The sequence below is a fragment of the Falco naumanni genome, chromosome Z (genome assembly GCF_017639655.2).
Source record: "Falco naumanni isolate bFalNau1 chromosome Z, bFalNau1.pat, whole genome shotgun sequence".
NCBI classification, from domain to species: domain Eukaryota; kingdom Metazoa; phylum Chordata; class Aves; order Falconiformes; family Falconidae; genus Falco; species Falco naumanni.
Window position 1 is genome coordinate 46,980,469 of NC_054080.1, and position 27,261 is coordinate 47,007,729.

The window sequence follows — 27,261 nt, forward strand, 5'->3', positions numbered from 1 at the left end:
AATGCATAGCTATTTTCCTGCTAATCATCTCATTACATTGACTTCGTCTTTTAGAAAGCCCTAGCTGCTAGGGAGAAGATGCATTTCTCTCCTGGGCTGAAGAAGGCCTGCTATACTGGGATCATAGTGGGAATTACACTGGACACTTCTAGAAAGCAGGTCGCTACCTAAATACGGATTTATGTACCTAACTTTAGTTGAGCATGTTTACTGAAGAGACTGGGACAAGCGCATGTATTATGACAGTGGGAGAATCATAGAAGGACCCGCGGAGCCTTGGTGCCCCACCTCTTGTTTTATCCCTAGGAGACTGCCTCAGTACTCACAGCACTCCATTTTAAACAAAAATAGCCTAGCCTCTCCCTGCTAGTTTACACAAACAGTTAAATCTGTTTCTAGACACTGTACAATCCTGAGAATTACAATACTATATGTATGAGTCTCTTTGTGGTATTGGATCACTATTTTTACTGTGCTGAGACTGGCTGAGTCTGGCAGAGACTGGGCAATTTAGTTACTTTGGTTAAGTCTGATCACTTGATACTCTGGAGGTTGAAAGCTGCAGTGACAGGAAGAATCTTCTTTGAGAGCTGGCATTCAATATGTAAGTACTGAGGGAGATTTCCAGGCCTGTCCTGAGTGTTGCCAGTTACACCTCCCCAGGCACTTCAGCTTGATACACTGTGGCCTGTCAGCGGTCTTGCATACTCCGTCATCGTAGGCCTGAAAATGCCTGTTGCAGTTTTGTAAAGTCAGCATTCCAACAGTAAAATAAAAGAAATTAAAATAAAATAATAATAAAAAGTAATAGTAGTAGTAGCAGCAGTAAACACCACCACCACCACCACCACCACTAATAATAATAATAATGATGTCATAAACATTTATCCTATGGGAAAATATATAATTTGCAAGAACTCCAAAGAAATATTCATTCTTTGAACTATAATTGTCTTGTCTTGTTTGGTTTTGCAGTATGTCTAAGTATCCTATATATCTTTTCAACCTGTTAGGTTTTCGGTACCTGGGTTTAATTTAAATGTTTCATGCACTTTTGAATTTTTGTGTTGTTCCTTCTGTTGGGTTTCCACTGTTGATAACCTTCCTATTATACTCTGGTTTTAGCATCACATTTTATTAAATCTCACAGTTTATGACTAAGGTGGGTTTTAAAACTAGATAGCCACTGAGAAGTTTACTGAAAATTTGTCAGATTGCACTGAACTCTTGGGGCTTTGGATTATTAGTCCTGTGGAAATTGAGATCCTTACAGTAATGGCGTTTCCAGAACATTTGCAGTGCTTTTTCACAAGACTTTACCATCAGTATCTCATCAGAAAGAATACAATGTCCTTTTGTACACATTGAAGAAAGCTTTCAGTATGTTCCAACTAGCTACACATAAGAGAAATGAATTTATTATTTTTTTCCCCTGTCAAGACAATCCAGTGGTCAGGTACCTTTCGTAAGTGGTCAGTTTTCAGCAAGTAATTAAAAATGCCATCTTTGTTAGCCTAGTCTCTTACCTTCTTTCCTACTAGTCAATTACACCCAAGAGTGTAGTTTGGTATTGAAAACATTTCTTTCCCTTGCTAAGAAGGAACCAGCTTTTCCAAGACAGAGGCAATACACCTGTGTGTTTAGAAGAAAATTATTACTACAGCTCATAAAATATGAAACAAAGATAAATACAGAGTATGGAAGAGCTCCACAAAGTTTGATTTCACTAGCAAAGAAGAAAGTTACATCTAAAGTAAAACTAATAACCTAAAATTATGTTTGTGTCATATTTATCTTTTTAAAATTATAACTTTATACTCGGGATTTTTTCACTGCTCCAGTCCACACAAAGTGATAAAAACAGCTGATGGACATTTAAGTAGACAGCATGTTAATAAGGCCTGCAGATACAACTGCTAAAGTTGAGACCCTATTTTGCAGCTGCCTCTTAGCCAAATTAGGGATTAGTTAATCGTGGGGCAAGTTTATGCTACGGATGTGTCTTGGTGATGTTATCTCAGACTGACCCAGTGCTACAGACCCTCCTGGTGGCAGCACTTTTATAATGACAAAACCATGTTTTCATCCATGTGGCTTCTTTAATTTGTAAAAGGAACAGGAGAGAGGTTTTCTTATATTAGTACCGAAAGTACTTTGCTGGAACAGGAATGATTTGTTGGTGTAATATAGCAGATTTTGTATAAGGGGAAGGTTGCTCAGGTAAAGATGGAGATGTCTGCATTTGTAACCTGTTTGCAGACTTAACATTAACACTGTCATCTTGTAATTTGTTTCGATTTACTTTGCAATCTTAACCTTCTTCCCATGTCCTTTGAAAATTAAGAAACCATATGAGATCAAAAGTGCTTTCCTAAAGTCAGTGAAAAAGCACAATCTTTGACAAAAAAGAGTTAAGAGTGGAAGTGCTGCCGTATGGGATGGGCTTGCCAGGGAGAATGGAGATCGGACAAGGAACTTGGGCACTCCTGTGCTACTGATGCGTACAGGCAGACTGGGAATCCGCCAGTAAATCCACTTATTAAATGTTTCTATTTGCCTAAACCCCAACAGGTCATATCTGCCACTTTCTGTTTCTTACCCAGGGCCTCTTGTCAGGTACAAACTGGGATGATACTGAGGTGTAGGGTTCAGTTTGGGGGCCCACTTCACTTGAGGTGGAAAGTGCACAGCCCAGCCAATTGACCTGCATACTCATCGATATTGGAGACATAATGAGGAAAGTGGAACTGAAGCAAAGTAGTGATAGGATCAAATCCCAGAGCGGATGGGGGTAGTGGGACTGCTTAGGAAATCGGCTGAGTCATCCAAAGAACCAAAATAAACATAAAAGTGATTGTCATCAGTCTCAAAATGATGACCCCAATGTAGTTAAAATGATGTAACTGAGATTAACAAATAATTATAAAAGTTTTGAGCCAATAGGGGAGTACAATTAGGGCTGGTATATTATTACATATGTAACTTGGCTGCTTTTGTAATTGATGGTGAAACTCGCTGACTGTAGCAGAGCAAAACGAACAGTATTGAGCATTGCGTACTTGCAATTAGGATGACAGAATATGGCCAAAGACAGGTAACTGTAGCATTTACTGAGCCTAATCAGAACCCTGTGGAAATACCAGCAGACAGAAGATGCCAAATACCAGTTGCTGTCTTTTGGGAAGGTTGATTTTATGGCTAACAGGTAATGAAATTAAGTACTTCTTCCAAAGGAAGGTACCAAAGATGCAAAGATACCAAAACATAAGAAATGACATTAACAGTCTCAGGGCATCAGGACCTATGAATCATGAAGAGATTATAATCTGTGTTTTGTCACTCTCTGCTTCTGTTTGCTATATACTAGGAAAAATACCAATTTTTTGTTAATAAAGGAAACAGTATATATACCCTCTATACTTGAGGCTGTCTATCCCAGAACGTTTTGAAGACTGTTCATCTAAGTGCAGCAAACATTAAAGTCATTACTAATAAAATTATAAAATAATATAAATTAATGATACTGTAGTAATGAAAGGAAAATACAAAATCTATAGAAGTTCTAGCTACAGATCTTAGCATAACTCTTGCTTGTAGTTTCAGCCTCTCAGAGTAATTCCCATGGAAAACAACACCGATGTGAAATTTTGGTCATAATATCTCACCTTGCCCTTACAGACACTTGGAAAGTTTTGTGACTGAGTATTGGGCATCAATCGCTTCCCTCTGCACAGCAAAATTAACCCAAGTGCTGTGTGGATTTACGTCAGTTTCTTCTACTATAAATTCAGGTTCTAGACTCTGCTCTGTGGCAAAAAGACAGGAGCGGCCAGACCTTTCCTTGGCTGCAAGCAAGCACTGCTGCCAGCCAGCGCACAAGCAGGGGATTGCCCATGGCTGGTGAGGCTGTGAGCCAGTTGGTGCAGGGCAGCCTCTTCGTGACTGTGTGCTGGAGATCCGATTTACACCGCCTGCAGAATGGTATCATAGCAGCAACAGGGAAGGTCCTCCCTGAGCTGTTTTTCCTCTGTGTTTACTCAACAGCACAATGGGAAAATCCTCATGGTGCTTGCTTACCCACAATCTAACCAATTTATCTGGCTTTATTTCAGTTTAGGCTTTAACAGTCTCAGAGGTGCTAAGCTGTATTGACTGAGCTACACTGAATGGACGGTAAGTAATTTTTTAGGTTCCTAGCCTGGGCCTGGATTTGATTAAGTCTACTGCACTGGAAATAGGGATGGGGAAAGTTGGGAAAGGTTTCAAATATAATACCAGCGATATCTCTACAGAGATCCTGAGAATGGCCCAAGTGACTCAAGTGACTTAGGATTTCTCTGGGAGTGTACCAGAAGCATTTTGTTGATGCTGTATATGGAGCTTTTCATAGAATCATTTAGACTGGAAAAGACCTTTAAGATCAAGTCCAACCATTAACCCAGGACTGCCAAGTCCACTGCTAAGCCTTGACTCTAAGCACCACAACTACATGTTTTTTGAACACTTCCAGGGATGGTGACTCCACTGCCTTCCTGGGCAGCCTGTTCCAGTGCTTGACCACCCTTTAAGTGAATAAATTTTTCCTAATATCCAGTCTAAACCTCCCCTGGGGCAACTAGAGGGTGTTTCCTCTAAGGTGTCTCTCCCATAAACATTTATTGAAAATAGGATCATGGAAAGACAGTGCAGAGGTAAAGCATGACTTTCTTGTCTGCCTTCTCATGTTGGCCATGGCCTGCCCAGCATTCCTGCCCCACTTGCACATGGTGGCCATGTGCACTACTTCTTTTCTCATCTCACAGTGATGCAATCCTCCATAGCAGAGGGTGTTGATGAATCTGTTCATGTTCCTCTCCTTTGATACAGAAATCATGACCCTGCCATTTAATCCACATATTCGCTGTATTTGCTTTCATTCATACTAGTATGAAGGCTCTCTGCTTGGGCTTTTGAGCAGCCCTGTGGCCATAAACAGAAATACTGAAAAATTTCAGTGACATTCACTGAAATTTCACTGAAAAACAGCCACACCAAATTAAAATGTTGTATATTATAACTTACAAACTTAGCTTGGCACATCAAAGCTGAACTGATTTATTTTACCATTCCCTTTATAAAGAAAGAGCCAGTGCACACTCAAGCCCACCACCAATTTTCAGTTTTCTCCTATTGCCTTGATGCTGCTATTAAATAGCCAGCCAGGAATTAGTGTGTGCTTCTGGCCTGGCTCCTGGCTGAGCAGATGAACAGGAATGCACCAAGTCCCCTTCCAGCTTGCAGCTCTTTTGTAGCAGCACTGGTGTGTGCGCTAGGAATGAAAGCAGACAAAGGGTTGGTTTGTCTGCACACCGCTGCCTTTTCTTGTGTCCGGATTTGGGCAGGAGGGTGGTGGAAGGCTTTCCACACTTCTGGCTCCCATGTCCCCTTTATACATGGAGTCATTTCAACTGTAAAACTGGTCATGCTTGTAAAGTACTTGTGCTAGGCTGGTGGGTTAGTGGCTTTGGGGAGGTTACAGTTGTGAACTTTGGCTTTTGTTAAAGGAAATGAGTGGACTGTTGTCTGGTTACAGGCTCGAAACTGCAGAGAAAAGATATGCAGAGCCCACTGGTCTGTGTTTATTTACCTCTGGCTGGCATTTTACCTGGTGCCAGTGTCTGGAGACTCTGCTTGCACCTCTTTCCCTAATCAAAATTTCACATTAATTCTCACAGTGTAGGCAGTGGATTTTGTATGACATATGGCTTGATTTCTTCTCCCCACCTTTTACCTGCAGTTCAGTTTTGAAGAAAAGATTAAACTCCTTATTGCTCTCACATCTGAAATGCCTTTTGGGAAGGTTTGTCATGCTCCCTTCTTTTCCTGCTTTTAGCTGTGCATATCAAGCCCCATCCCCATGCCACTGTAGTACATGTAACTGTTCTTTCTTTTAATTGTGGAGTGTAAAAATGCCTGTCTGCCGCCTTGTCATCAGAATAGTGTTAAATTGCATCACATTAACAGGGTATCAGAGTGCGTAGGTGGAGCCCAGGGGAAGCCAACCTATTGCATGGTAATGCAAGGGTAAGAAAAGGGCCATATGGGTCTCTGGTCACACTCTGTCAATTGAAGGAGTTATCTGGCAGCTCACAGGGGCTGGCAGCAGGAATAATCCTGTGGACCATCTTTCTGGAAACCAGGTTATTATTAAAGTATGCATTTACTAACTCCCAAAAGGGTCAAATGATAAGAATAAACCAGCTTTGTGTTCATCTTTGATGCACAGCCTATTTGCAGATAGTCTCTGTTTCTGTGCTCATGTCTGTAATTACTGTGAGTCACCGTATGTCTGATGTGCAATGCAAATTACTAGGCCAGATTAAATTTTGAAAACATTGAGTATCTAAACCTGCAGATTTTAATGTGTTGATTTTCACCTACATCTCAATGATGACAATGATTTCTTTTTTTTCTTTTTTTTTTTTTTTCTTTTAATACTCATGGTTTTCAGTATATGGTGCTGTTTATATCATGAAATGAAAAACTTTGGTGAAGCCTTACAGCATATTCTAGCTTTGGGGATCATGACACCATTAATCCACACATTGATGCATGTCTGATATAAAAAGAACTCTTACTGGTTGGGGGAATGGACAGGAACTACCTGTTAGTCTTTATCACCCACTGAAGAATCTTAGCATCTACTAATAACAATTTTTGTTTTTCTGAAAGTCTTCTGTCTGCCCCTTTCATCAGTGGCCCTTGGTTTAGGAACTCCAGTGTTTCACTAAAGATTTTTTCATCTGCTTTTTCTAAGGTTACATGAACACTTTCTGGTTTTCATGCTTTTTCTGTTCCCAGTGACCCTGACACTAAATTTTTTCTAACTAGGAAATTTGGATTTGAGATTGTATTTGTTAGCAAAATAGATACATCCTGCGGTTATTTTTTTGAGTTTTGCTATTGTTAAACCAACACAAAATTCTATCTTCCTTACAAACCTAGCACTTTAGAGAAAAAAAATGTTACTCATTAGGGAAGCTTGCAGTTTGATATAAGTATTGAAAGTCTGCTTTTCTGTTTTTTTGTTTTTTTTTTTTTTTTTTTTTAAGCTACTTTATACTGCAAGCAATCAAGTTTATGAGATTAAAAGGTTATCCTGAAGAAGTCACACTGCATGCCTGAAATCACCCAGCTGTTACAACAAGGCTTTCCAAACCAGTGACAGATGACAAAACATTTTGTTTTGTGGTAACACTTGGGCATGCTGACCTTATGACCTTTGATCTTGCACTTGTTTTAGAAGCTTTCAAAGTATTTCAGGATGACCAGTTTTTTTAAGATCCATCAATGGTGGCAATATCCAGTTTGTGAGTCTTTATATTATCAGCTGTTTCTCTCTTTTTGCTGAGTAACTTAATGGGAAATATGATGTCATTTTGTATTAGTAAGCTCTTTGTATGTTAGAGTTTGACCTTCAACCAGGCTAGCAAATCCCACAGATGGAAACAAGGATAGTTAGGCAAGCTTCCTGAATTTGGGAGTAGTAGGAACCAAAGAACTGGAGATATGCCTATGAATCTGTTAGAGAATGGCCTGTCTTTTAGTTTAATAGGCTTCCTTTGCTGAATTGCTGACCCTCATGCATGGTCACCTCTGCAGAAAGGAGAGAAGATGCTGATACATTTGTGAGGAGCTTCTGGTGTTGTTTAGCAATAGCGGCCTCACTCATCAGCTTAGCAGAATTTTGCTAAATAAAATAAGAGCTTACAGGAGAAGTTCTTGCACTGGAAATGCTGCAGCTCCCAAGTATCAGCAACCAGACTAGGTTTTCAAAGTAAGAATCAGGGGTTAAGACAAATGTTTTCTAGGAAGAAGGTTTTGTGGTTATTTTATGAAATTCAGAAGTGAGCGCTAATTAGCATACCTTTTCATGATCACTGTAACCATAGCATTTTGCTTAACTTTAGGAACAGGCAGACTTTATGGAACTTGAAACTTTGCAAATTATTGTAAATTGCTACTTTTTTTTCCCCTACAATAATTATTTAGAGTATTTTAAAAATCGACATTTTCTAAGGTTGTCTTTGAAATATTATTTTTTTTAAATTACATTTTCCATACAGCCACAAACAAAGCTGGACCACAGTCCAGAAACCTCTGAGAAAGAAACATGAATACAAGTGACTTTGAAAGGTGAGGTTGCTGGGGCAGCCTTAGTTTAGACCCCTTGAGGTTACACATTATGCCACCAGCTTTAACTATATTGTTGCATACATTTTTTTCTACTCAAAATTTTGCTTACCATTATGCTAACATTTATGAATCTTTCAGTGTTTGACTTTGCATGGTTAACTTTTATCTTGCATCAGGCATGTCTTATGGTTTGGAGGAAGCTGGAAATGTAGACATGTATTTTCCTGGGATTTTTAAAAAGGAAGTCACCCCTTAAGCTGAAGAAGTAATTATCTTGAGCTTCTCTGACCACCTGTCATATGGGTCCTTAGCAGAGATAGGGAATAATAATGCTTTTCTCACCTATTTGAACTAAAGGAGTGACTGGTAGCGGTAGAAGCAGGAGAGACTCAAGTTTCCTGAAATGCTAAACAGCAATACCAGAGGTGTGTAAAGCAGCCTGGGTTACTGGCTTTCTTGGATGGCATACAAAGTGTTCCCTTTTCCTCTTCTTTTCCACTTTGGGAGGCTGAATATAAATGTGAAGATGCTCCAAGAAGAATCAAAGTTTCAGGCCCATAATGCTGGATTAGTTTCAGTTTGTTCTGCCAGCAAACGCAGCCTTTGTTCTCGCGGCAGCTATTCATCTGCTTTTCAGTTGGATGGGAATTGCATTCAGCCTTTTCCCAGGGCCCTGTGCTCAGGGCTGTCTCAGGGATGCTGTCTTGAGCCTCTGCTATGAGGAGCTAAGCACTTGGACTTTTCAGGAGCAGCTGAACTTCTTAGAGGACCCAGACCATGCAGTAAATGACATCTTTCTAATGAAAAGAATATGTTGGAGGATAAAATAAATTAATATTTCAACAAAGCCCTTGAGACAGCTTAAGACACTGTTCTTAAAGAAGGACAGGCATCTGAAAAGAGTCATAGGAACAATAAGAACATATTTTTAAAATCAAAATCTCATGGAAAATATTCTTTGGGGCAGAGAGGATGGAATACCGATTTCAACTCTACCAGCTGTAATTAAAACCATAAGCTTCTGTTGGGCTTTTTTTTTTTTAAATATCTAGGAATCCTTATGGAAATAATTATTCAACCTTTTGGTGCACCACTAAAAGAGAGAAGAAAGCTCTAGTTCACAAGTTCCTCCACATGGGCAAACTCCTTCACACACCACAAACTCCACTTATTTTACTAATTATTAGGGTAGTGTCTTAAAGGGAGTTAACTGGTATCTTTGGGGAACCTCAGTGCTTAGCTTGATCTCTGCTTTTTAGTTTTTACCAATATGGACTTAGGTTTGCTGGAGATGTTTTAGGATAATGGTGACAGCACTAGACTTGGTCTGGCAAGCCAAGCAAATGGACCATGCTGCGGTATGAGGAGGAACTCTGCCTAGCCTGGTGCTTGCACTGTGCTGCTGTAGTGCATTTGATGGGTGCATCACTCCATACACTGTGCAAAAGGGCTATGCTGGCTTTCCCACGTGTGTGTGGAGGTGAGGAGTGCTGGTTTCGCTCCCCATACCCATGCTCCAGCATGGCAGGGTCCTGCAGCTGCATCAGTCTATCTGTGGTCCCCATCAGGAGTGTATGCATCCATCCTGCTGCAGCGACTTGCAGTATGGAGGCCTCATGGTGTGCAAGGAGAGATGGTGTCCAACCATCAGTGCCTGCAGAGATCCTCCAGCACTTACAAGCATGTGCCTGCTTATAATTGATAAAAATCTAGCTCTCTGAATGTTGAAACTGTATAGGTAAGAGATGTACTATGAAAAGGGTGTCCTTTTTGACCATTATAACTTTAATAATCTCTTCTTTAGCCTTCTCTTTTTTGAAAATTCTTAGGCAGCCATTGTCTCAGGAAAAGAGAGAGACCAAGAGCAAAAGATGTCTAGTGAAAGGGGTTTTATTTTCTTCTCTTTCTTGTCATGAAAGAGTTCATTGTTCCACCTCCACAGTTCATTGCTGGCTGCGAAGAAGGGAGCAAATTACTCAGTGCAGGCAGAGGAGAAGAATGGTATTGAACTGGGATGAACAGGGGGTTTCATCACAACAAGAACTGGCCAGATAAGAAATCAGTTGATTTGTGTTAGATGGCTGATGTTGTATTTTAATATTCCAGTAGTGACCATGCTATCTCTGATGCCTTTTGGAACTGTTTGTACTTTGATTTAATTTAGGATTAGAGCTTTTGAACAGGTTCCGTAAGACCCTGGAAGGAACAGTTACTTGTCAGCTGTGATTACATTTAATTAGTGCAAATGGGCATTTTGCCATTTTCCCCCTTAGTCATAGTTTACCAAGCTTCACTGAGTCTTTCTGGGGGTCTATATTGCTTTTTGGTTCTCTGGGTTCTGAGTTATATTATACCACTATATTCCTGATATGCAGTTTTATAGCAATTACTGTTGGCACAGAGGAAATAGATAGTACCAGACAATGTAAAAAGTTCTCCTTTCTGCATTATATAGGGAAGACATTTATTTTCTCTATGTAACAGTGAAGAAATGTGGCTGAACAAATGAAGGCGAATTGGTATTTTTTCTTCTAGTAGTTTTGACAGCACTTTCTACATGGGATTTTTTACCAGTAGAACTATATTGATCTATCTATAGTGCCATAGTTATAGTGCTCACATTCCCATGTGAGCAGTCTTAGTCAGGAAGGGAAGTGTTCATGCAGGGATTTATGCTGATACAGCTCTACTGAGATAAAATATACCAGCATTGTTTGACTCACATATTTCTCCATGTAGATAAATGCTTAGCACAAATGCCTGGCTCAAAGACCCGCACCCAGTAATAACTAGTCATCAAATAATAGCCCAATAATAACCCAATAACTTGGGAGTTATCTGCAATGGGGTGCTGGAGAGTGGCTCAACTACCCACCCTTTTTTTCCACATATCTATCAGTTCCTCTGCTGAGCTTTAACCATTAAAGCTTCTCATCATCTGCTGGAAAGGCTCTTAATCAGTGAAATAGTACAGATGCTTCATGATATATTGTCCAATAACAATATTTTTTTGTCAGAATATATGGTGTTCGCTGAACAAAAACAAATTGAGAGACATCTGTAGCTAATTTTAGTCTGGAGGAGTGGAATTTTCAGGGATGTCTGTAGGCCAGGGACATTAACAATGACACAGGCAATATGTATGTGATGTAAATTGTTAAAAATCTATGGGCGGTGCTGCTCTGGGCTGGGTAGTTACTATGACTATATGTGCAAATAGAGCGATGGCTGATTTATGTGCAAAGTCATGATTGATTTCAAGTGGGTTTGTAGGTCTGCATTTATTTTTGACCTCCTTTTCCATTTCACAAGAACAATTTTGTCATAGAATTTGGTCTTCATTAACTCTTAATAAATACTTTCAGTTGATTTCAGTGTTGCATGACCAGGTCCTAGCAGCATGGACAGCACAAGGAAAGATTAACTTTGTGGATCAATATTGACTGTACCTGGGGACTTTTGTGCATGTTGAATTGACTTAGTAGTAACTTAAGCTGCATTGATATAAAAAGATCTCCATTTAGGCAGTATATTCCCCTAGTTTAACATAAGTACCAGTAGCTATATTGCTCTTTTTTTATGTTTGGTTTTTCTAACATAAAATCTGGATGATAACCAGCAGAAAATTTATATTCATAGTGCATCAGAGCTTTCCTGGAACACTGCTACTAAATGCTGCACAACATCTGCAAACAAATGTTTGGTAATCTATGTGAGCACAATGAAATGAAGGAGAGAGGCTTGGATCTGGAGGGGTTATGCATGGAGGACAATCAAAAAAGCAGCAGGGCGAGGAGGCAAAACCTTAGGACTGCTGAAGAGGGAACATTGCTATAATCAGGGAACTGGAAAGGCATTGCAAAAGTAGATCTTGTGGATAAATGAACTAACAAAGCATGCTTTCTGGTTGCTTTTCTGCTTCTTCCTCTTTGATGTCTGACTGCCTTTACATTAACTTGAGGTTCCATCAGCAGCAGGCTCTGAAAACCCCATGCATGAGGAACAGCTGTCCATAAGAACCTGTAACTCAGAAACTCCAGCAAAAGCTAGGAAAAAGAAGCATTGTCAAGCAAAGCAACAAGTTTCTTTCACCCATGTTAATAATGTATTACGCGTGATTGCTTTAGGCAGCTGATACTGCTCCAGAGCATACAGCCTGAGTGGTAAGTGTACTGGGTGTCCCACCTAGATGCAGAAGACTACAGAGGGGACAGTCTGGGTGGAAGGGGCACCATTCTGAGCTGAGGACACTACACAGGAGGCAGTGTAATGGAAGTCATGTTTACCCTGCAGAGCAAATGTCCTTTGGGGTCTATGTCTCAGGTCCTGACCCTATGATCACCTAGTTCAGTGGAGCTCTTGGACAACACTGTGATTTTATTCTGGTCTCTGTGCTTGGATTTCCCTTGTGTGGAAAGCAGGACACAGGGGATGCTGCGGTATGTATTTCATTCTGACATGGCATTGCTGGGTGTTCACCTAGGCTCCTGCAAAGTATCCAGGACCCCATGATACAGTCATAGTACATATAAACCCTGCTCTTCACTGTCACATTGAGGCCCAGCTGATAAATTATAGGCAAAGAGTGCTGAAGCAGCTAAGAATATCCCTGTTGCTAAATATGAATCAGGTTTGCATTTGCATTTTCTTTAATTAGAAACATTTATCTTATACATTGACATTGTTCCACTTAATGAACCTTCCTTTCTTTGTACCATGAAAAGTGAGAGAATGGAAGCAATGAGAGAGTGGAAAACCAAAGTGAATCAGGGTGAAGCTATATGAAGCAGTGCTTCAAAGGAAATAGCAAATCAGAGGTGTATACAGGCAGTCTTCACAGACCTGGACGCTGGGCAGCGTTCAGCAAATTTTCGTTCAGCTATTTCCTTCTGCTCTGCAAAAGATCAGTACAAGGGCTGGTGCTGCTAAGCAATGAATTTTGGTAAGGATTTGTCTTTTACAGGCATGAATGACTGCCTTCTGCAGGGAACATACCTTGAGGTGTCATAACCCTTCAGCTAGTGATCCCTTCTGTAGTGAAAGAAGTGGCCCATGGAAGCTGAGTTGCTTTGATTCCTCTGGAGGTGGATCTTCATGAGCTCCTTTAGCCTTTGGTGTTCTCCAGGGGGCTCCAAGAGGCAACAAGTAACTTGAATCCAAAGATTAAAGTTTTCAAGCTGAGACCTCTCTGATCCTATGGTTCAAGCCCCCACTCTTTGCACAGCATTAAACAGTTGCAGTTTAAGGAAGACAGAAATATTGTTTGTTTAAATGTGATTTGATTTTCACTTTTTGAGCATTAAATCAAATGTTCCTGGTCAGAGAGAGCTCTTCTTTCATTCTTCTAAGAAAGTACCATTTTACAAAACATTTGAGGAGGTATTCCACAGAAAGCACCCACCGTTTCTTGGAGTCAATAGGCCAAAATGATTAAATAGATCACATAGCAAAGGTACACTTACCACCTTCTTGTCAGTAAGTGTATCTCATAGCGCTGTACCCTCAAGTGCAGCAAAAGCTCAGGTCCAGGAGAGTATGGGCCTTGGCTAGTGGTTTCAAATCCCACAAGCTAGGACAAGTGACCCCACATATTTGTCAAAGCCTCTTTTTCCAAATTAATGTCTACATATCTGTGTGAGATATCCCTGATACTGTATTCCCAGAAATTCTCCCTTAGGAGGTGGTAGCTCCTAGTGTGCTCAGTCTGCCTGGAAAATTGGTGTCTTTCTCTCTCTGGAATGCTTCCTACACTGCTCCAGACAATATTGCAGGTGACGTATCAGAACTGGGTTCTGTGGTTGATATTGTGCACCAGGGATCACTGTTTCCCAAAAGCATGCTCTGTGGTCATCCTGCAGCTGCTTTGGTGACTGTTGGACAGTTCCCGATATAAGCAAACCTTTGTCAGCTGTGGTAGCTGGAAGAAAGGAGGAAGACTCAGATGAAGACAGGAAAACACAGTCATGTCTGTGCATCCAGTCAGTAGCAATCTTGAGGACTGCTGAGGGAAAGACGCTGGCAGTATGTGTTATTCAAGGGATGTGCCCACCTTCAACACAACAGCTCTGCTTGTCAGGCTGTCAGCACTGTATTTGTCATCACCTGCAGGCAGCAGTGCAGCATCATGAACTTCCAGGTGCTCCAGGTGCTTGCAGGAGGTCTCTCGTGTTGTTCCTTTTGCTGAAGTGCACACATCTCTGTCTTCTGCAGCAACAGGGTTGCTGTCTTCTTCTGACGATACCTCTTTATTGCTTCCCAAACAACAATGAAGCTATTCTGTGTTCCTGTTGAAGCAGCTACCCAGGCTTCTGCTCTTTCCTTAGCCTCATGCTTATTCTTTTTCCTGGACAGCTGCAGGTGAGACAGAGGAACCTGTGATTGTGGCCACTAAAGCTACTGTCACAGCTGTTGACTAGCATAGTGCTTGGCTTGCAGCCAGCTGACAGCAATCAGTGTCATGTCAAATGTACACACACCATGTATGGCATCTGCCTGACTATAAAAGTGAAGCACGACTTGCCTTGATGGTGGTAGTGGCTGTTCACTGGTGCTGGCTGTTCAAAAGAGTCAGATCACAAGATGGCAGGAGAACATTCCAGTATTTTTCTTGTGTGATCCTGAGGTGGGGCACAGCAGTTTTTGTTGCTTCATGACCCACATCCAACTGCCAGAAAAATGTCACCATGAATGGAGGTCAGCACTGTTACAAGCAAGCGAAGCCAGAAGAAGAAACGTCCCTTGTCCAAAAGCAGTAACTCACTGTGAAATGAAAGCTGTTATGATGCTGCCGCTATGTGCCTGCTCCGATGGTACGTTTAAAATGAAGTGCATCATCTTGATGTAACCTGAAGAAAGCAGACAAGCTCTGTATTGGGTTGGCCTGCATTTTCTGTATTGGGTGGCTTGGATTGGTATCACTGAAATAAATGGGTTTGCACAAGTGAGCTGTATATATTAATTGCAAATGCTCTAGACTGCTTTTTAGAGAAGTGTTGACTTGTTGAATGGATCCCAAGGCTGGTATAATACTGGCCATGACACTAGAATTTAGCTTCTCTTTGGCAAATAAGATTATATAGACATTCAACAGTCTGGGAGTGCTCCTGCCTTTTTGCACCAGGTCTCCAACTATAAGCTGGTGGTGGAGTCTAACAACATTATTTCATTACCTCAGTATCTGGTAAAACCCCTAAAATTAGCTATTAATCCCAGAATAATTACGTTAAACAAAAGCTGTGTCATCTTCCCAGTTCCATTCCAAGTTATAACCTAACTACAGAATGGCAAGATTTGTATATTGCCATAAAATGCCACAGACCATGTCGGGAGACAGAGGCTCAGCTCCCAGGCCCACTGAATGCCATTGCAGTACTCAGAGATGCTGCTAGGCTCGGAGGCTGCAAATTCCTGTAACACTAATTCAGAAAACCTGTCAGCAAATGGTTGAAAATGCAGGACATTTATCTCACTACTTCATTATTTCTGCACGTATGTCACAACTCTTTTTCCTCAGCAGCTCTAGGAGGAAAATGATAATTTAAGTGCATGAAAATAAAACCAAGCTGCCACTCTGAACACTGGTAGAGCCAATGCTGAGAGGAGAGGAACATCTGGGAGCAAACTCCTTTCTTCTGGTCAGTTTTCTTATCTTCATTTCATTGTCCAGCTTTCATTCCTCTCCCAAACTACATGAAAGAAGACTATGTGTGTGTGCATGTGTAAGTGTGTTCAAACTGTCTTTTTCCTGTGTGTGGTGAGAGTATGCCAAGAACATTCTCAAAATTACCAAAATACAAATAAATAAAAAGAACAAAATATGCAATAACCTCTTTTACATGTGTATGGGGTGTGCATACAGATTGTATTGGTGCAGCTTAGCAGTCTGAGCTGTAAGCCTTTGTTCTGCAGTGTTTTGACACAAAGTTTTCTCAAAGCTATGTTATATGCTGATGCTTTGTTATTTAATTTTGCAAAATATAAAGACACCATATATCTTGCTGGGGAGGAGGGAGCATGATAACAATTAGATCTTGTAGTAGTGAGAGGCTCCATTGGAGGAGTGGAGAGAAATACAGCAATTAGAAACTTGCAATACCTGGTTAATATTCAGTGTTAGCCACATTGTTCATTTATTTACATGTGAACACCTTTTCAAAGTCCAGGGCCCTTTACTGTCCTTCCTCAAACTGACAACATACGAAAACAAAACCCTGGGCAATTTTCCTTCTCCGAGGCTACTATAGCCTCTCTTCTCTCAGGGTCATATGATTTGCTTGGAGTCTTCTAAAAATAATATTGTAAGTATAAGCAATTAAAGGTGGAGCCTAACCTATCACATCAGCACTGTTTGACTCTGTACTAATGCTGAACTTTTCTTATTGCTTACAGTGCAGTTCTGTGAACCCTAGCAGTTGTCACAGGCCCTTGGGGAATTGTATTAAAATTTAAGTGTTGCTTAATACTTAGAACCATGGTAAGTCTCTGTGGAACTATAAAATTACAGGCAGTTTTGCATAAGTGTCTTTTTAAATGACAGCAGAACACCACTTTTTCTTCCATTCAGAATTTATTAGAAAACTCCCTCCCATACTTCTTCCCTGCTTTTGAACTAGAACACAACGTGTTTTTCTCTCTTGAATAAAATTTCTTTTAAGGAGGTGTGTGCAACAGGTTTATGCATATGCTGAATTGGAAAACATTTATACTTACATCAGAATGTGTTTGAGTTCACTCAGGGATGTACACTGTATGTACTTTGGTATACACAAAAGGAACAAAATAGGAATGTATTTACCATATATGTAGACTAGCATTTACTATCACTGAACAAAACAAAACAAAAAAATGTGCAAGACTGCATTTCTGACAAGCTTTCTGTTGGAAAATGTGCAGTAAAAGTATTGAAGTATTAAAATTCTGAAGAAATCAGGCCTATTTTGCTGGCTGGAATATCCCTTAGAAAAAGTGAGCAAGAAAATGTTTGAAACATACGAAAATTTGCCAATCAATATTTAAGCTGAAAATCTACAGTGTTTAATAAATTAATTTTCATTTCAATATTAAATATATATACTATATACCTTATAATATACATAATGCAATATAACAGTTGAAAACTTGACAGTAATACGTGGTGATTTTAAGATGTTTTGACTATTGCAGCACTTCCCTTTTCTCCCCAGGTCCTGGAATTTCCTCCCTGAAGAATTCTGAAATTTTGAGTCGTTTGCTGTACAAATGATAAAAAATGAAAATCCTTCATAACACTTAATTCCTGGTACTGCTTAGTACCAGCGATGACTGCTCTATTGACAGAGCTTTGTTGGTGATAATAGATTGGATATAACACTTCCAAGAAATTGGAAAACATTGATTTGAGATAGTTACAATCTAGAAAAAATGTTTTAGGGAACAAGCTAGTGCAAGAGTAGATGAGCTAAAATGGCTTTCCTATCTTTTACTTTTCTGACTCTGTGACCCTGTAGCACATGCTTTTAACCCGTTAAAATAAGATCTGAATGCTCACCATTGGTTTCCAGCCTTACAGTCAGTAACAGCAAAACGAGGGCTGTTACTGATGCTCAGACTGCTGCCTGGCACTAGTGGGTGTGCTGTGATCTGGCATTGTCAGAACATGACAAACCACCGTTCTGAGCCTCCTCTGGAGGCTACCGCATAATTTAGGAGATAACTACTAGAGTAGTAAGATTTTCTTTTTCTCACCTTCCTGGGTGCCAGGTAGGGCAACAGTTTCCATAAAGAAAAAGGATGGAGGCAACTGAAGATTTCAGTTAAATAAAATGCTGGATCATCTCAGGGCAAATGATGAGCCACAGAAGTGCTTCTAATTTCCATGGCATTGTCACCTTTGTAGCGGGAGGAAAGGAGTGCAGGTAGGAAGGCACTGAATACAAGTACACTTTCTGGTGTCTGGTCTTTTAAACTGGGCTTCTGGCATACTGAGCAACTGGCATGTTCTGAAGTGACATGTTTACTGCAGGACCTGCAACTTCATTCTGAATAATAGATAAAAATCATGATAGAAAATACATTACACAGAAAGGCTGCATCAGGAATGTACCTGTGTAGTTGTAACCAACCCATACAATTACCCATGGATGAACATGACTTTTTAAGAACGCAGAAGAATTGCCCAGGTAGAGAAATCTTTCAGTTTCTGTTACAGTAAGGTTTAAACAGCAAGAGTAAACCTCAAATTTTGGCTTGCAGTATTTTCTTTGTAGATTCTTGTTAACATTTCATAAACAGACTGCAGTGAGATGTAGCAACATTCAGGAAAGCCTGTTGTTCCGTAGTAACAGTTCTGTCATGGCTCCACTAGCATGTCTGTTCCTGTACTTTTATGTAATTCTGCTCACCATCCACCCAGGCAGCCATGCTGTTCTATGTACAGCTGCTTTGAAAATTTTTGAGGATCCTAAAAACTGTCACCTTTGGGAATCTGCTCCTTTGCTGTGGCATTTGACAGGAATAATGTAGCAGAAGTGGAAACTAGTGGCAAAAGACTTAAACAAGAAGTTGCCAAGGGCATGCCAAGGAGCTAGACCTATGACATTAGGTAAACGCTACACATTAAGATAGGTTTACTAATGTGGGAGCCATTAGGCTTATGCATAACCAAAGAATTGATGGAAGTCCATATACAACTTTTCTATAAATGGACTTGAGGGCAGTGCTGATTATGTGACAGGGAATAAGACTGGCCTGGCAGTAGGATAGATGAGCTAATAGATCTTTTCTATGTTTAATTCTTATGAATTGTATTCCATCAGTCAGCAAATGGTACAAGGAGAGGAAACTTGGTGCCAACCAAAGTGGTGCAGTTATGCAGATGGGATTGTTTTCAGCAGTTAGTTCATGTCTGCCGAGAACCACTTGCATAAAGTCCTTAACCTGTCAGATACAGGCACATGTTGGTGTGCCGGGGCCTCATTGATACTAAGGGAAAATACAATCTGCCTTTTCAACTCGTTGTTCTCCTTCCTGAAGGGTGGTGCTGCACTTTGTAAGCAAGGTGCTTGTGCCATCCCTGTAGTGTTGACTCCTTGAACTCAGATCACAGGACTTCTAAGAAGTTGCACAATATAACATACTTTGACTTCTTTGAGTGGTCACAGTATTACTATTTTTTTTTCTTTTTCAGGAACGACAAAGGCTAAACTCATAGAAATAGCAAAGATCCCCATAAAAAATGCATGCACTAGGAAATAAATACCCATCGTAAAATTGGACATAATGCTAGGTGTACAATTCACATACCTGCATGCACCAAAATGATACTTAGAGGCCAGACTAGGCTCTGGTGTACACTTTTACATGATTTGGAAATGCAAACTAAAAGCTGCAGTTTTGAGCATGGACTGCTGGCCAACAGTTCTTTCCTTGTATTTTAACCTGTGCTAATGGCAAGGAACAGCATTATTCTGGATCACTGAAGCCAAACCAGGGATGAGGGAGAAAGAATTAAGTCACAGGGTTTTATGAGAGTCTGCAGGGGTGTGCAGAGTTAGAGAAGCCATTGTCACTCCACACTAACCCGCATGATACCTCGGTGGGGTTGGGTGTCTAACCACAGCTCCCCAATGACCTGTTAGAAAGAATCCTCCAGGGTCAGCTGGGGATACAGTCCCATTGTCACAGGCACTGTGTGGCATGGCTTGGTTCTTGTCTGCCTGGGTGGCTAAACGCTAGGGTCAGCATCAACAGCTTGCTTCCCCAGACTGTTAACATGAGATGCCAGACGGACAGGTAGTATTGCATCTTTTGAGATGAAACAAAACATGGATAAGTGCATTATAATCACTTATTGTGTCCTGTAGGACGCCTCTCACTCATGTCCAGAAATTGTGGCCTGTTAATATTCAGGAAATGTGCAGGCTTGAGCCGTGTTTACTTCCTTGGCAGGTCAAAGGTTCCTCTGTTGCAAAATAATCTTGCAATGACCGGGTGTTTAAATGGACAAATAGCAGGCAAGGAAGTAAGCAAAGCCATCTGGGTCACTCCTGTCCTACCCTTCCATCAAGCTTCCATCTTTTCAGGTTTTGAAATAAATTTGTTTACTGACACTTCTGGAAGTCCCAACGTTCATGGATCATCTTTTCAATTAATCTCAGAGCAGATTAAAGTGTCAAATTTTTCCGGTTTCCTATGCATACTGATTCCATGCTGAACTGGTCTGGATGTTATGGATACCTTCCAGGCATTTAAAATTATAATCTTGCCATTAAATTCATCTGGAGAAAAGTGAAAACAGGAAATAATCACACAAGGAAACTTTACTGCACAGGGGGAAAAACATCTTATTAAATCACTAGCTAAGATCTGTGTTAATGTTATTTCCTTTTCTGAAAGGAAATGGATTTTTTTCCTCCCTCTTCTATCCTTCTTCTGTGGAAGGCTGTCCTCCTCATGTTACAGTCCTAGATGTGCTTAATCCATAAGTAGAGTTGAAAATTAAGTCTTTAAACCCAACTCTCCTTGTGGAACACAGAAGGCATATTGAAGCCGATCATTCATTAATAATTTATTTCTCTCTCAACAGCTATTTTTACACAAATTCTGAAAACACCTTAGAATATAGATCAACCTAGAAAACTAGTTGTCCTGTTGAAGTTAGTGGGATAACTTGCATGAATAAAGTAGGCTCGTGATACTGCCTACAGACTATGCGCTATGGCATGGGTTTTGCAGATGTGCAGTCTTAGGTCCTGTGAACAGATCCTGTTTAGAATGAAGCAAAAGCCAATTGGATCCCCAAAAAACTACAGATATATCCCTTTGAGGTTTGAAAATTGCACAGAAGTTTTGTGGACTGATTATTTATTTATTAAATTTTCCCGAACTTTACAGGGCCCTGACACAACAGGGTATGGAAAAGCAAAACATTATGCCAGTAACCATTTTTTTGCAGCATTTTGCCTACATTGAAAAGGTAATTTGCCCAAAAACCTCCTTAGTCATCTCTATCACTTTTAAATTTGGAGCACTTCTTTTGGAATACATCTGCAACAGAAGCTTGGGTTTTCAGAAGTCATTTTCAACCAATGCAAGTAGTCTTTAAGATCTTCTGGAATATTTTGGAAGCCTGCTCAAATCCAAAGCTTTTCTACTGAAAGTAAAACCAAGGTTGTACCCCTTTAAAACAACCTTATGGACCATCAACAGGGCTCACTGCTTGGTAGGAACTATTCAACTAGTTAGACTAACAGTTTTCCTGTTTAGGTAGATGTAGTAAAAGTGATGATCTAGACTGTAGGCTGACCATGTGCGTGGGTGGTCTGAGGGCTGGAGACCCCAAGGCACTGGACAGCTGTTTCCAGGGGTGTGGCTCTGGAGTCAGGACACCTCAGCTTCTTGCTATGGTTTGCCTCAGCCAAGTGCAGGGCATCAGCAGAAGGAAGGAAAATGCTTTTGCTGAAGCATGATCCTGGCAACTCTTAGGACTTAGAAAATCTTAGCGGAAGAAATGGAAGTGTTGTCTAAAACTCCTAAATTCTTGAACTCTGGTTTAGTGCCTAACTATATGTACAAAAGTTTAGGTCAAGCTGACCCTCTAGAGTTGGCAACAATGATGAATGAAGGGACTTATAAACAAGGGAGTCAGCTCTGAGAGGCAAAACAAAGAACATCCTATCTTCATGATGTAAGCCATGCAGACTTAGACTATCTTGCTTATGTTAAACTTTGATTAGTTAGCTCTTACGGTCTTTAGCCTCGCCCTAGAAGTTAAATATCCTCATTATAATACTAAAAATCACAGCTCCTAAGGGAAAGACCCAGGCCCACTAAAAGACCCTTCCTCAGAGAGCATGCATAATAGTTAGATGAGTAGGTAATGGGGATGCAAATGTGTAGCAAATCATCTATATGGACCTGCCCTCTGGACAGGAAAAGTGTGGTAAGATTTTGCGTATAACGTTTGAAACTTTTTACTGCAGTATGCTAGCTTTGTTTGCTAGCATTCAGACTTGTGCAACTCTGCAATAAAACAATATCTTGTCTCAGTGCATAAAATTTCCTTCTTGCACACTGGGAATGGACTCACATTTTAAAGACAGCAGAAGCCCTGGGAATGGTGTCTTTGACTGATCCTTCAGACTCCTGTTTTGTTGGTATAGATTTGAGGCTGTCAAAACTTGCTGACTGCTAATTCACCCATAGCTAAAAGTATTTTAAAAAATCTGGCTCTTTTTTATTCCTATAAGGCTGTCAGGAAGGGGAAAGCAACAGACTCTAGCACCCACAGCTGTGAGGGTCCTTAGGGTTGATGCCTTAATTTTGTGCAGAATTCCTCTATACAAAATGTTCCAGTTGTTTTGAAACAATATTGCAGAAGTGTGGATGTTTTTCTGCTGCAGAAAATATAAAAACATCCTACTAACCTGCTGCTGTGGTTCCTCAGACTGTTAGGGGAAGCTGAGTGGAAAACATTTTGAAAATTGTGAGTGTAATGGTCTGTGTCCACTTGCTTCTGACTGATAGTGGTGCTGGGCAAGGAACGAGGTCTGGCCTGTCACCAGGCTGTGACTGGGGGGAGCAGGGGCTGCTGAGGCTTAGCTTAGCAGCTGGAGAAGAGGGTGGCACAGCTACACAGTGAGCAAAGGCGAGTGCAGCCGCATGGCGTCACTTGACCTTTGTGGGGTAAACACCAGAAAGCACAAATGGAGGCCATTGCGGGCTCAGAGAGCTGCCAAGGGCATTTATTCTGTGAACTTTGTACAAAAAACAGTGGGGAGAAATTCAGGACTCCTGTGGTATAATGCTGGGCTAATACTAGCTGAATTGCGGACATGGTTTTCCAGCTCATGCTCTGGTTTCTTAAAACAGAAGCTACTGTAACACAAGGGAACAGATCATTAAAAAAACTCAGAATTTATTCACTGAGCTGCAATATTTAAATCACCAGTGCTCTGCATGACGATATTCTTCACTTTATCCCTTAGGTTGCACTGGCTAAATCAGTATATGCCCTTAACAGCAGGTACTTTCAGTCTGTCTGCAAGCAGACACGAGTAATCATTATTGTAGATATTACACATTCATAATATTTGTAAGAGTAATATCTCCATGCAACACACACACACACAGAGTCATGTTAACCCAGTTAATAATTAGTCAAAACTTGTTTATGCCTTATCATATTCCTTCTGCAGCAACCCATTGAATTAGCCTGCATTATAAATATTAACCTGTTATTTCTCTAATACTCATATCATTCCTTGAAATAACAATAACAATGTTCCAGTCTTGTGATGAATGTTAATTTGCAATTGATGTTGTTGAAGAACCAGTTCACTGTCCAAAGCAGCTTGTTTTTTCATAGTTGGATTTATTGTTTTTGCTGTACTGAAACCCCTGTGAGTTGCTATTTGGATATAATCAAATAAGATTTCATGATAAAATAGCAGTTCAAACAGAATAATGTCATTTTGGTGTTTATTCTGGAAAAATCAGGCATTATTATTTTTATTTGGAGAAAATGCCATTTTGATTGAATTTACATACTCAATCTAGGAGGTTTTCAGCAGGAAATTTAGACAAGCTCTAAAAATGACAAAATTACTATTTATCTTCTTCTCTTCCAGTAAGGAATGAGCATCAGCGAGCATTTATTCTTTTCCAGCAATACATATAACTATGAGGGTAAAGGAAAGAAGGCACCACCATAGCAATAGGAGCATTTATGTAAAAAGGTGGTTTTGCATTGTGTGCACTGAACTCAAAAGCTATTCTCACTTCAGCTGGCAATTAGGTACAGCCTTCGTCCTCCTCCTGTTAAAATTTGGGTCATGATTTTTCCTGCATGAATAAACATTTCTACTCTTAACAGTGGAACGGGTGTCTGGAGACATTCTGGTCTCAGGAAAGCAGAGATCGTCTCGGGTAGCTGGAACCAAATTCATTCAGCTTTTAACATGAATTAGCTTCTGAGTTCAGTTGTGAAGTGGGGCAGAGACCAGCAGATGGATTTTAGGTGACCTGTGCTGCAGCAGGAGCCAGCCATAAGGTGGGCTTAGAGCATTACATGAGTTTTAAGTAATGTGACATGTTCATTACAGCTTACCTTTAGTAACAGGATGTGAGAAGTTTAATAATGCTGTGAAATAATTTTCTGTTTGTGCCCACTTCTAGTGTTTCCCTCCTTAAAATTCATAATGAAGACATGTTAAAAAAGAGTTGAAGAGATAATATCTGCAGAGGAATGAATCTCATTGATGAGATATTTGAATACCCACTACCCAGAAGTCAACTGGCAGGAAACATAAAATAATTAGGTCCTACAGTTTTAGAAACTGTTTAAAGCATTCCTTCTAAGAAGTTTTCAGGACTGGTTTTTTTTGGTTTGGTTTTTTTTTACTTTTATGCAGGGTAATTTCACTGGGCCTAGTACTAGTTTTTTCTGCAGTTTTCACTGAAGTACTCATTTCCAGCAACAAAGACATCAGTGACAAGGTGATAAAGTGACCTTGGCCCTTGGCAGAGAAGGAAGAAGAGGGAGGGAGAAGAGATGCTGAGGGAGATAAGCACCCTTCCAATTCCCCTTGTTTCTTTCTCTTTCAATAGCTGTGAATTTTCAGGAAATAAGTAAATAAATGAGAAACCTCAGAACAGCTTGTCCTACCCTCCTCTCCTCGTCTTACTCTTGGGCTGTACCAAATGCTTGGTGCATAGACATGACCCATGGGGCATGTGCAGGCTCTCCTTCAGGACTGTTCCTGCTTGCTATCCATGTGTTTCCCAGGGGTTAAGGGACAGGTCCCTGCTTGACTGTCCCTCTGCCAGCCTGGGTGAGAAAGGTGCAGGAGAGCATGTTGTTTCTTCACAGTGGTAACTAGGGATTAACTTCTGCCATTTGCATCTACCTCCAGCTCCAAAACATTTAACCAGTAGAAACCTGTATGGGGTTCACAGGGTTCAAATAAACAGGTTTCAGCTCATGCACTATGTATTAGTCAGCTGTCTTGAAGGAAGTTATTTACAGCTAGTTCTGCCTACCTCTTGGCCTCTCTAGACTTCTGCTCCCCCTTCCCCAAATTCTTGATTGATTTCCAAGGTATGACTAATGCATGTCTATAAATGCTTCAGGCTTCACACCCCAATTCTTTTACTTTGATGATTTGTGTCATTATGTTCCTGTTTACTAATGTTTCAGTCAACAGGAGTTGTTTGCTGCCTGAGGGGAACACAGGAGTTACAATGGCTTAAATTATTCCTAATCAAGTTCCAACTCCTACCTGATGGGAAAGATGAGAGATTTATTATTGTTAATTTAATCCTTGTGAGACATCAGATGCCTTGGTAATGGTTGTCAAGATAAGAGCTTGACTATATAAACAGTGAATGAGATTAAAGAATGGTGGTATTAAGGTTTAAAAAGAAAGGCTGTACCCTTCTACCAGTGAATGTGAATTGGTCCGCAGAACAGTTGTGAACACCTTCTGTTGTTTCATTTAGACTTGTCTAGGCCAGCATTTATTAAGAGATCTACCACTGTTACTGCTTCATTAAGTGACACTCAAGCTTTATAGTATAAGAGAAATGATATTATTTAACCAGTCCTAGCCCTGGTTTAAATACCACTGGATTCTGTCTGGTAAACTAGGTGGCAAGCAGTGCAGGAAAGCTACCCCAAAGAGACTGAATAGTGAATGCTGTACCACTTACCTAAAGGATGACGCACCTATGTTTAGTTAAAGTCGGGAGATGTCCAAGGACCCTTATTGCAACATGACGGATGCACAGACTGCTAAGTCCTTGGGTTGGTTATCTTTAGAAGGGGCATTTGGTCTTAGATTCCTGTTGTACATGCAACGTGGCGAAGATCAAGACTTTAAACGTGGCGGCTAAGGAATAGAGTCTGCGTAGAGACAACTCCTTAAGGACATTGCGCAGGCACGCGATATGTAAATGAATTCTCAGAATTGTAACGAATATGTAAACAATTTCTTGGAAAACTAATGAATAGGTATGAGTAGCTTGTATAAAGGGGGGACTGAAAAGTCCCTTCGGTGTGCATGACTTTGGTGGAGCGATCCCCCATGCACCCAGCGCTGCCGAATAAAGATAACCTCCGCTCGCCTGCGTATTGCTGACTGATTCTTCAAATCAAGACACAGAAGAGAAGCTACAAAAACTGGAAAATGGCCAGCTGTGTGTCTCCCATTTGTGTGCAACAGAAAGGGCAGGTTGGGATTTGGCAGGGGTTAATAGCTGGTAGGAGGCATCTAGGGAAGTGCAAAGGAATCCTGAACTCCTTCTAATCCTTGGAGAGGTTCCTGTGGGTGTGGGGTGATGGGTATGGCTAGGAGTATGATCCAAGCTGGAGCTCAGGATCAAGGTCTGGAAAGGTCACAGGGACACTATATTAGTTTTCCTCTACTGGGTTGTACGTGGCTGAAGTGAGGATCTTTCTCCATCCAACATGTGCACGAATATTTGTATTCCTTCTGTGCTCTGTCATCCCATAAGACACTGAGACCTTGCTGAGTTGTTTGCAGACACAAGCATTAACCTGATTGTATGGAGGTTCACAGTGCCATGATCAAGATAATGTGCTGACAATATGGACAAACGAAAAACTTGTTGAAAAATTAATTAATTAATTTCAACACTAATGAATAATGTATTGAAAGTCATCTATTCACCTGAAAAAGCAAGTGGGCATAGCCTGCTAACAGGACTTTTGCACTGTTTCTCTTTAATCTCACAGTATAGGGAGATGCAATACTCCAGGGATCCAATGAACACAGGAGAGAAAGCCACTGAGTCTGGAACCTCAGCTGGGAGGAAAGGGTGCCATTTCACATAGAAGAGGATGGAATAAGACTCTCACAACTTTGTGGTTGCAGGCTGATGATGGCAACATTGGGCAGTTATCTAGGGAGGTCCTAAGCCTTTGCTGAATTTCCAGGCACATAGATTGGTTTTGCACTCGAGCTGTTTTCACATGGTTTTCTAAGTTCCAACCTGTTTAAAAGACTACAGTAATGCATATAATTAACAAAAAAATACACTTCTGCTCCTGGTGAGGTTCAAAAAGATCAGAAAGCAGTTACACCAAATGTT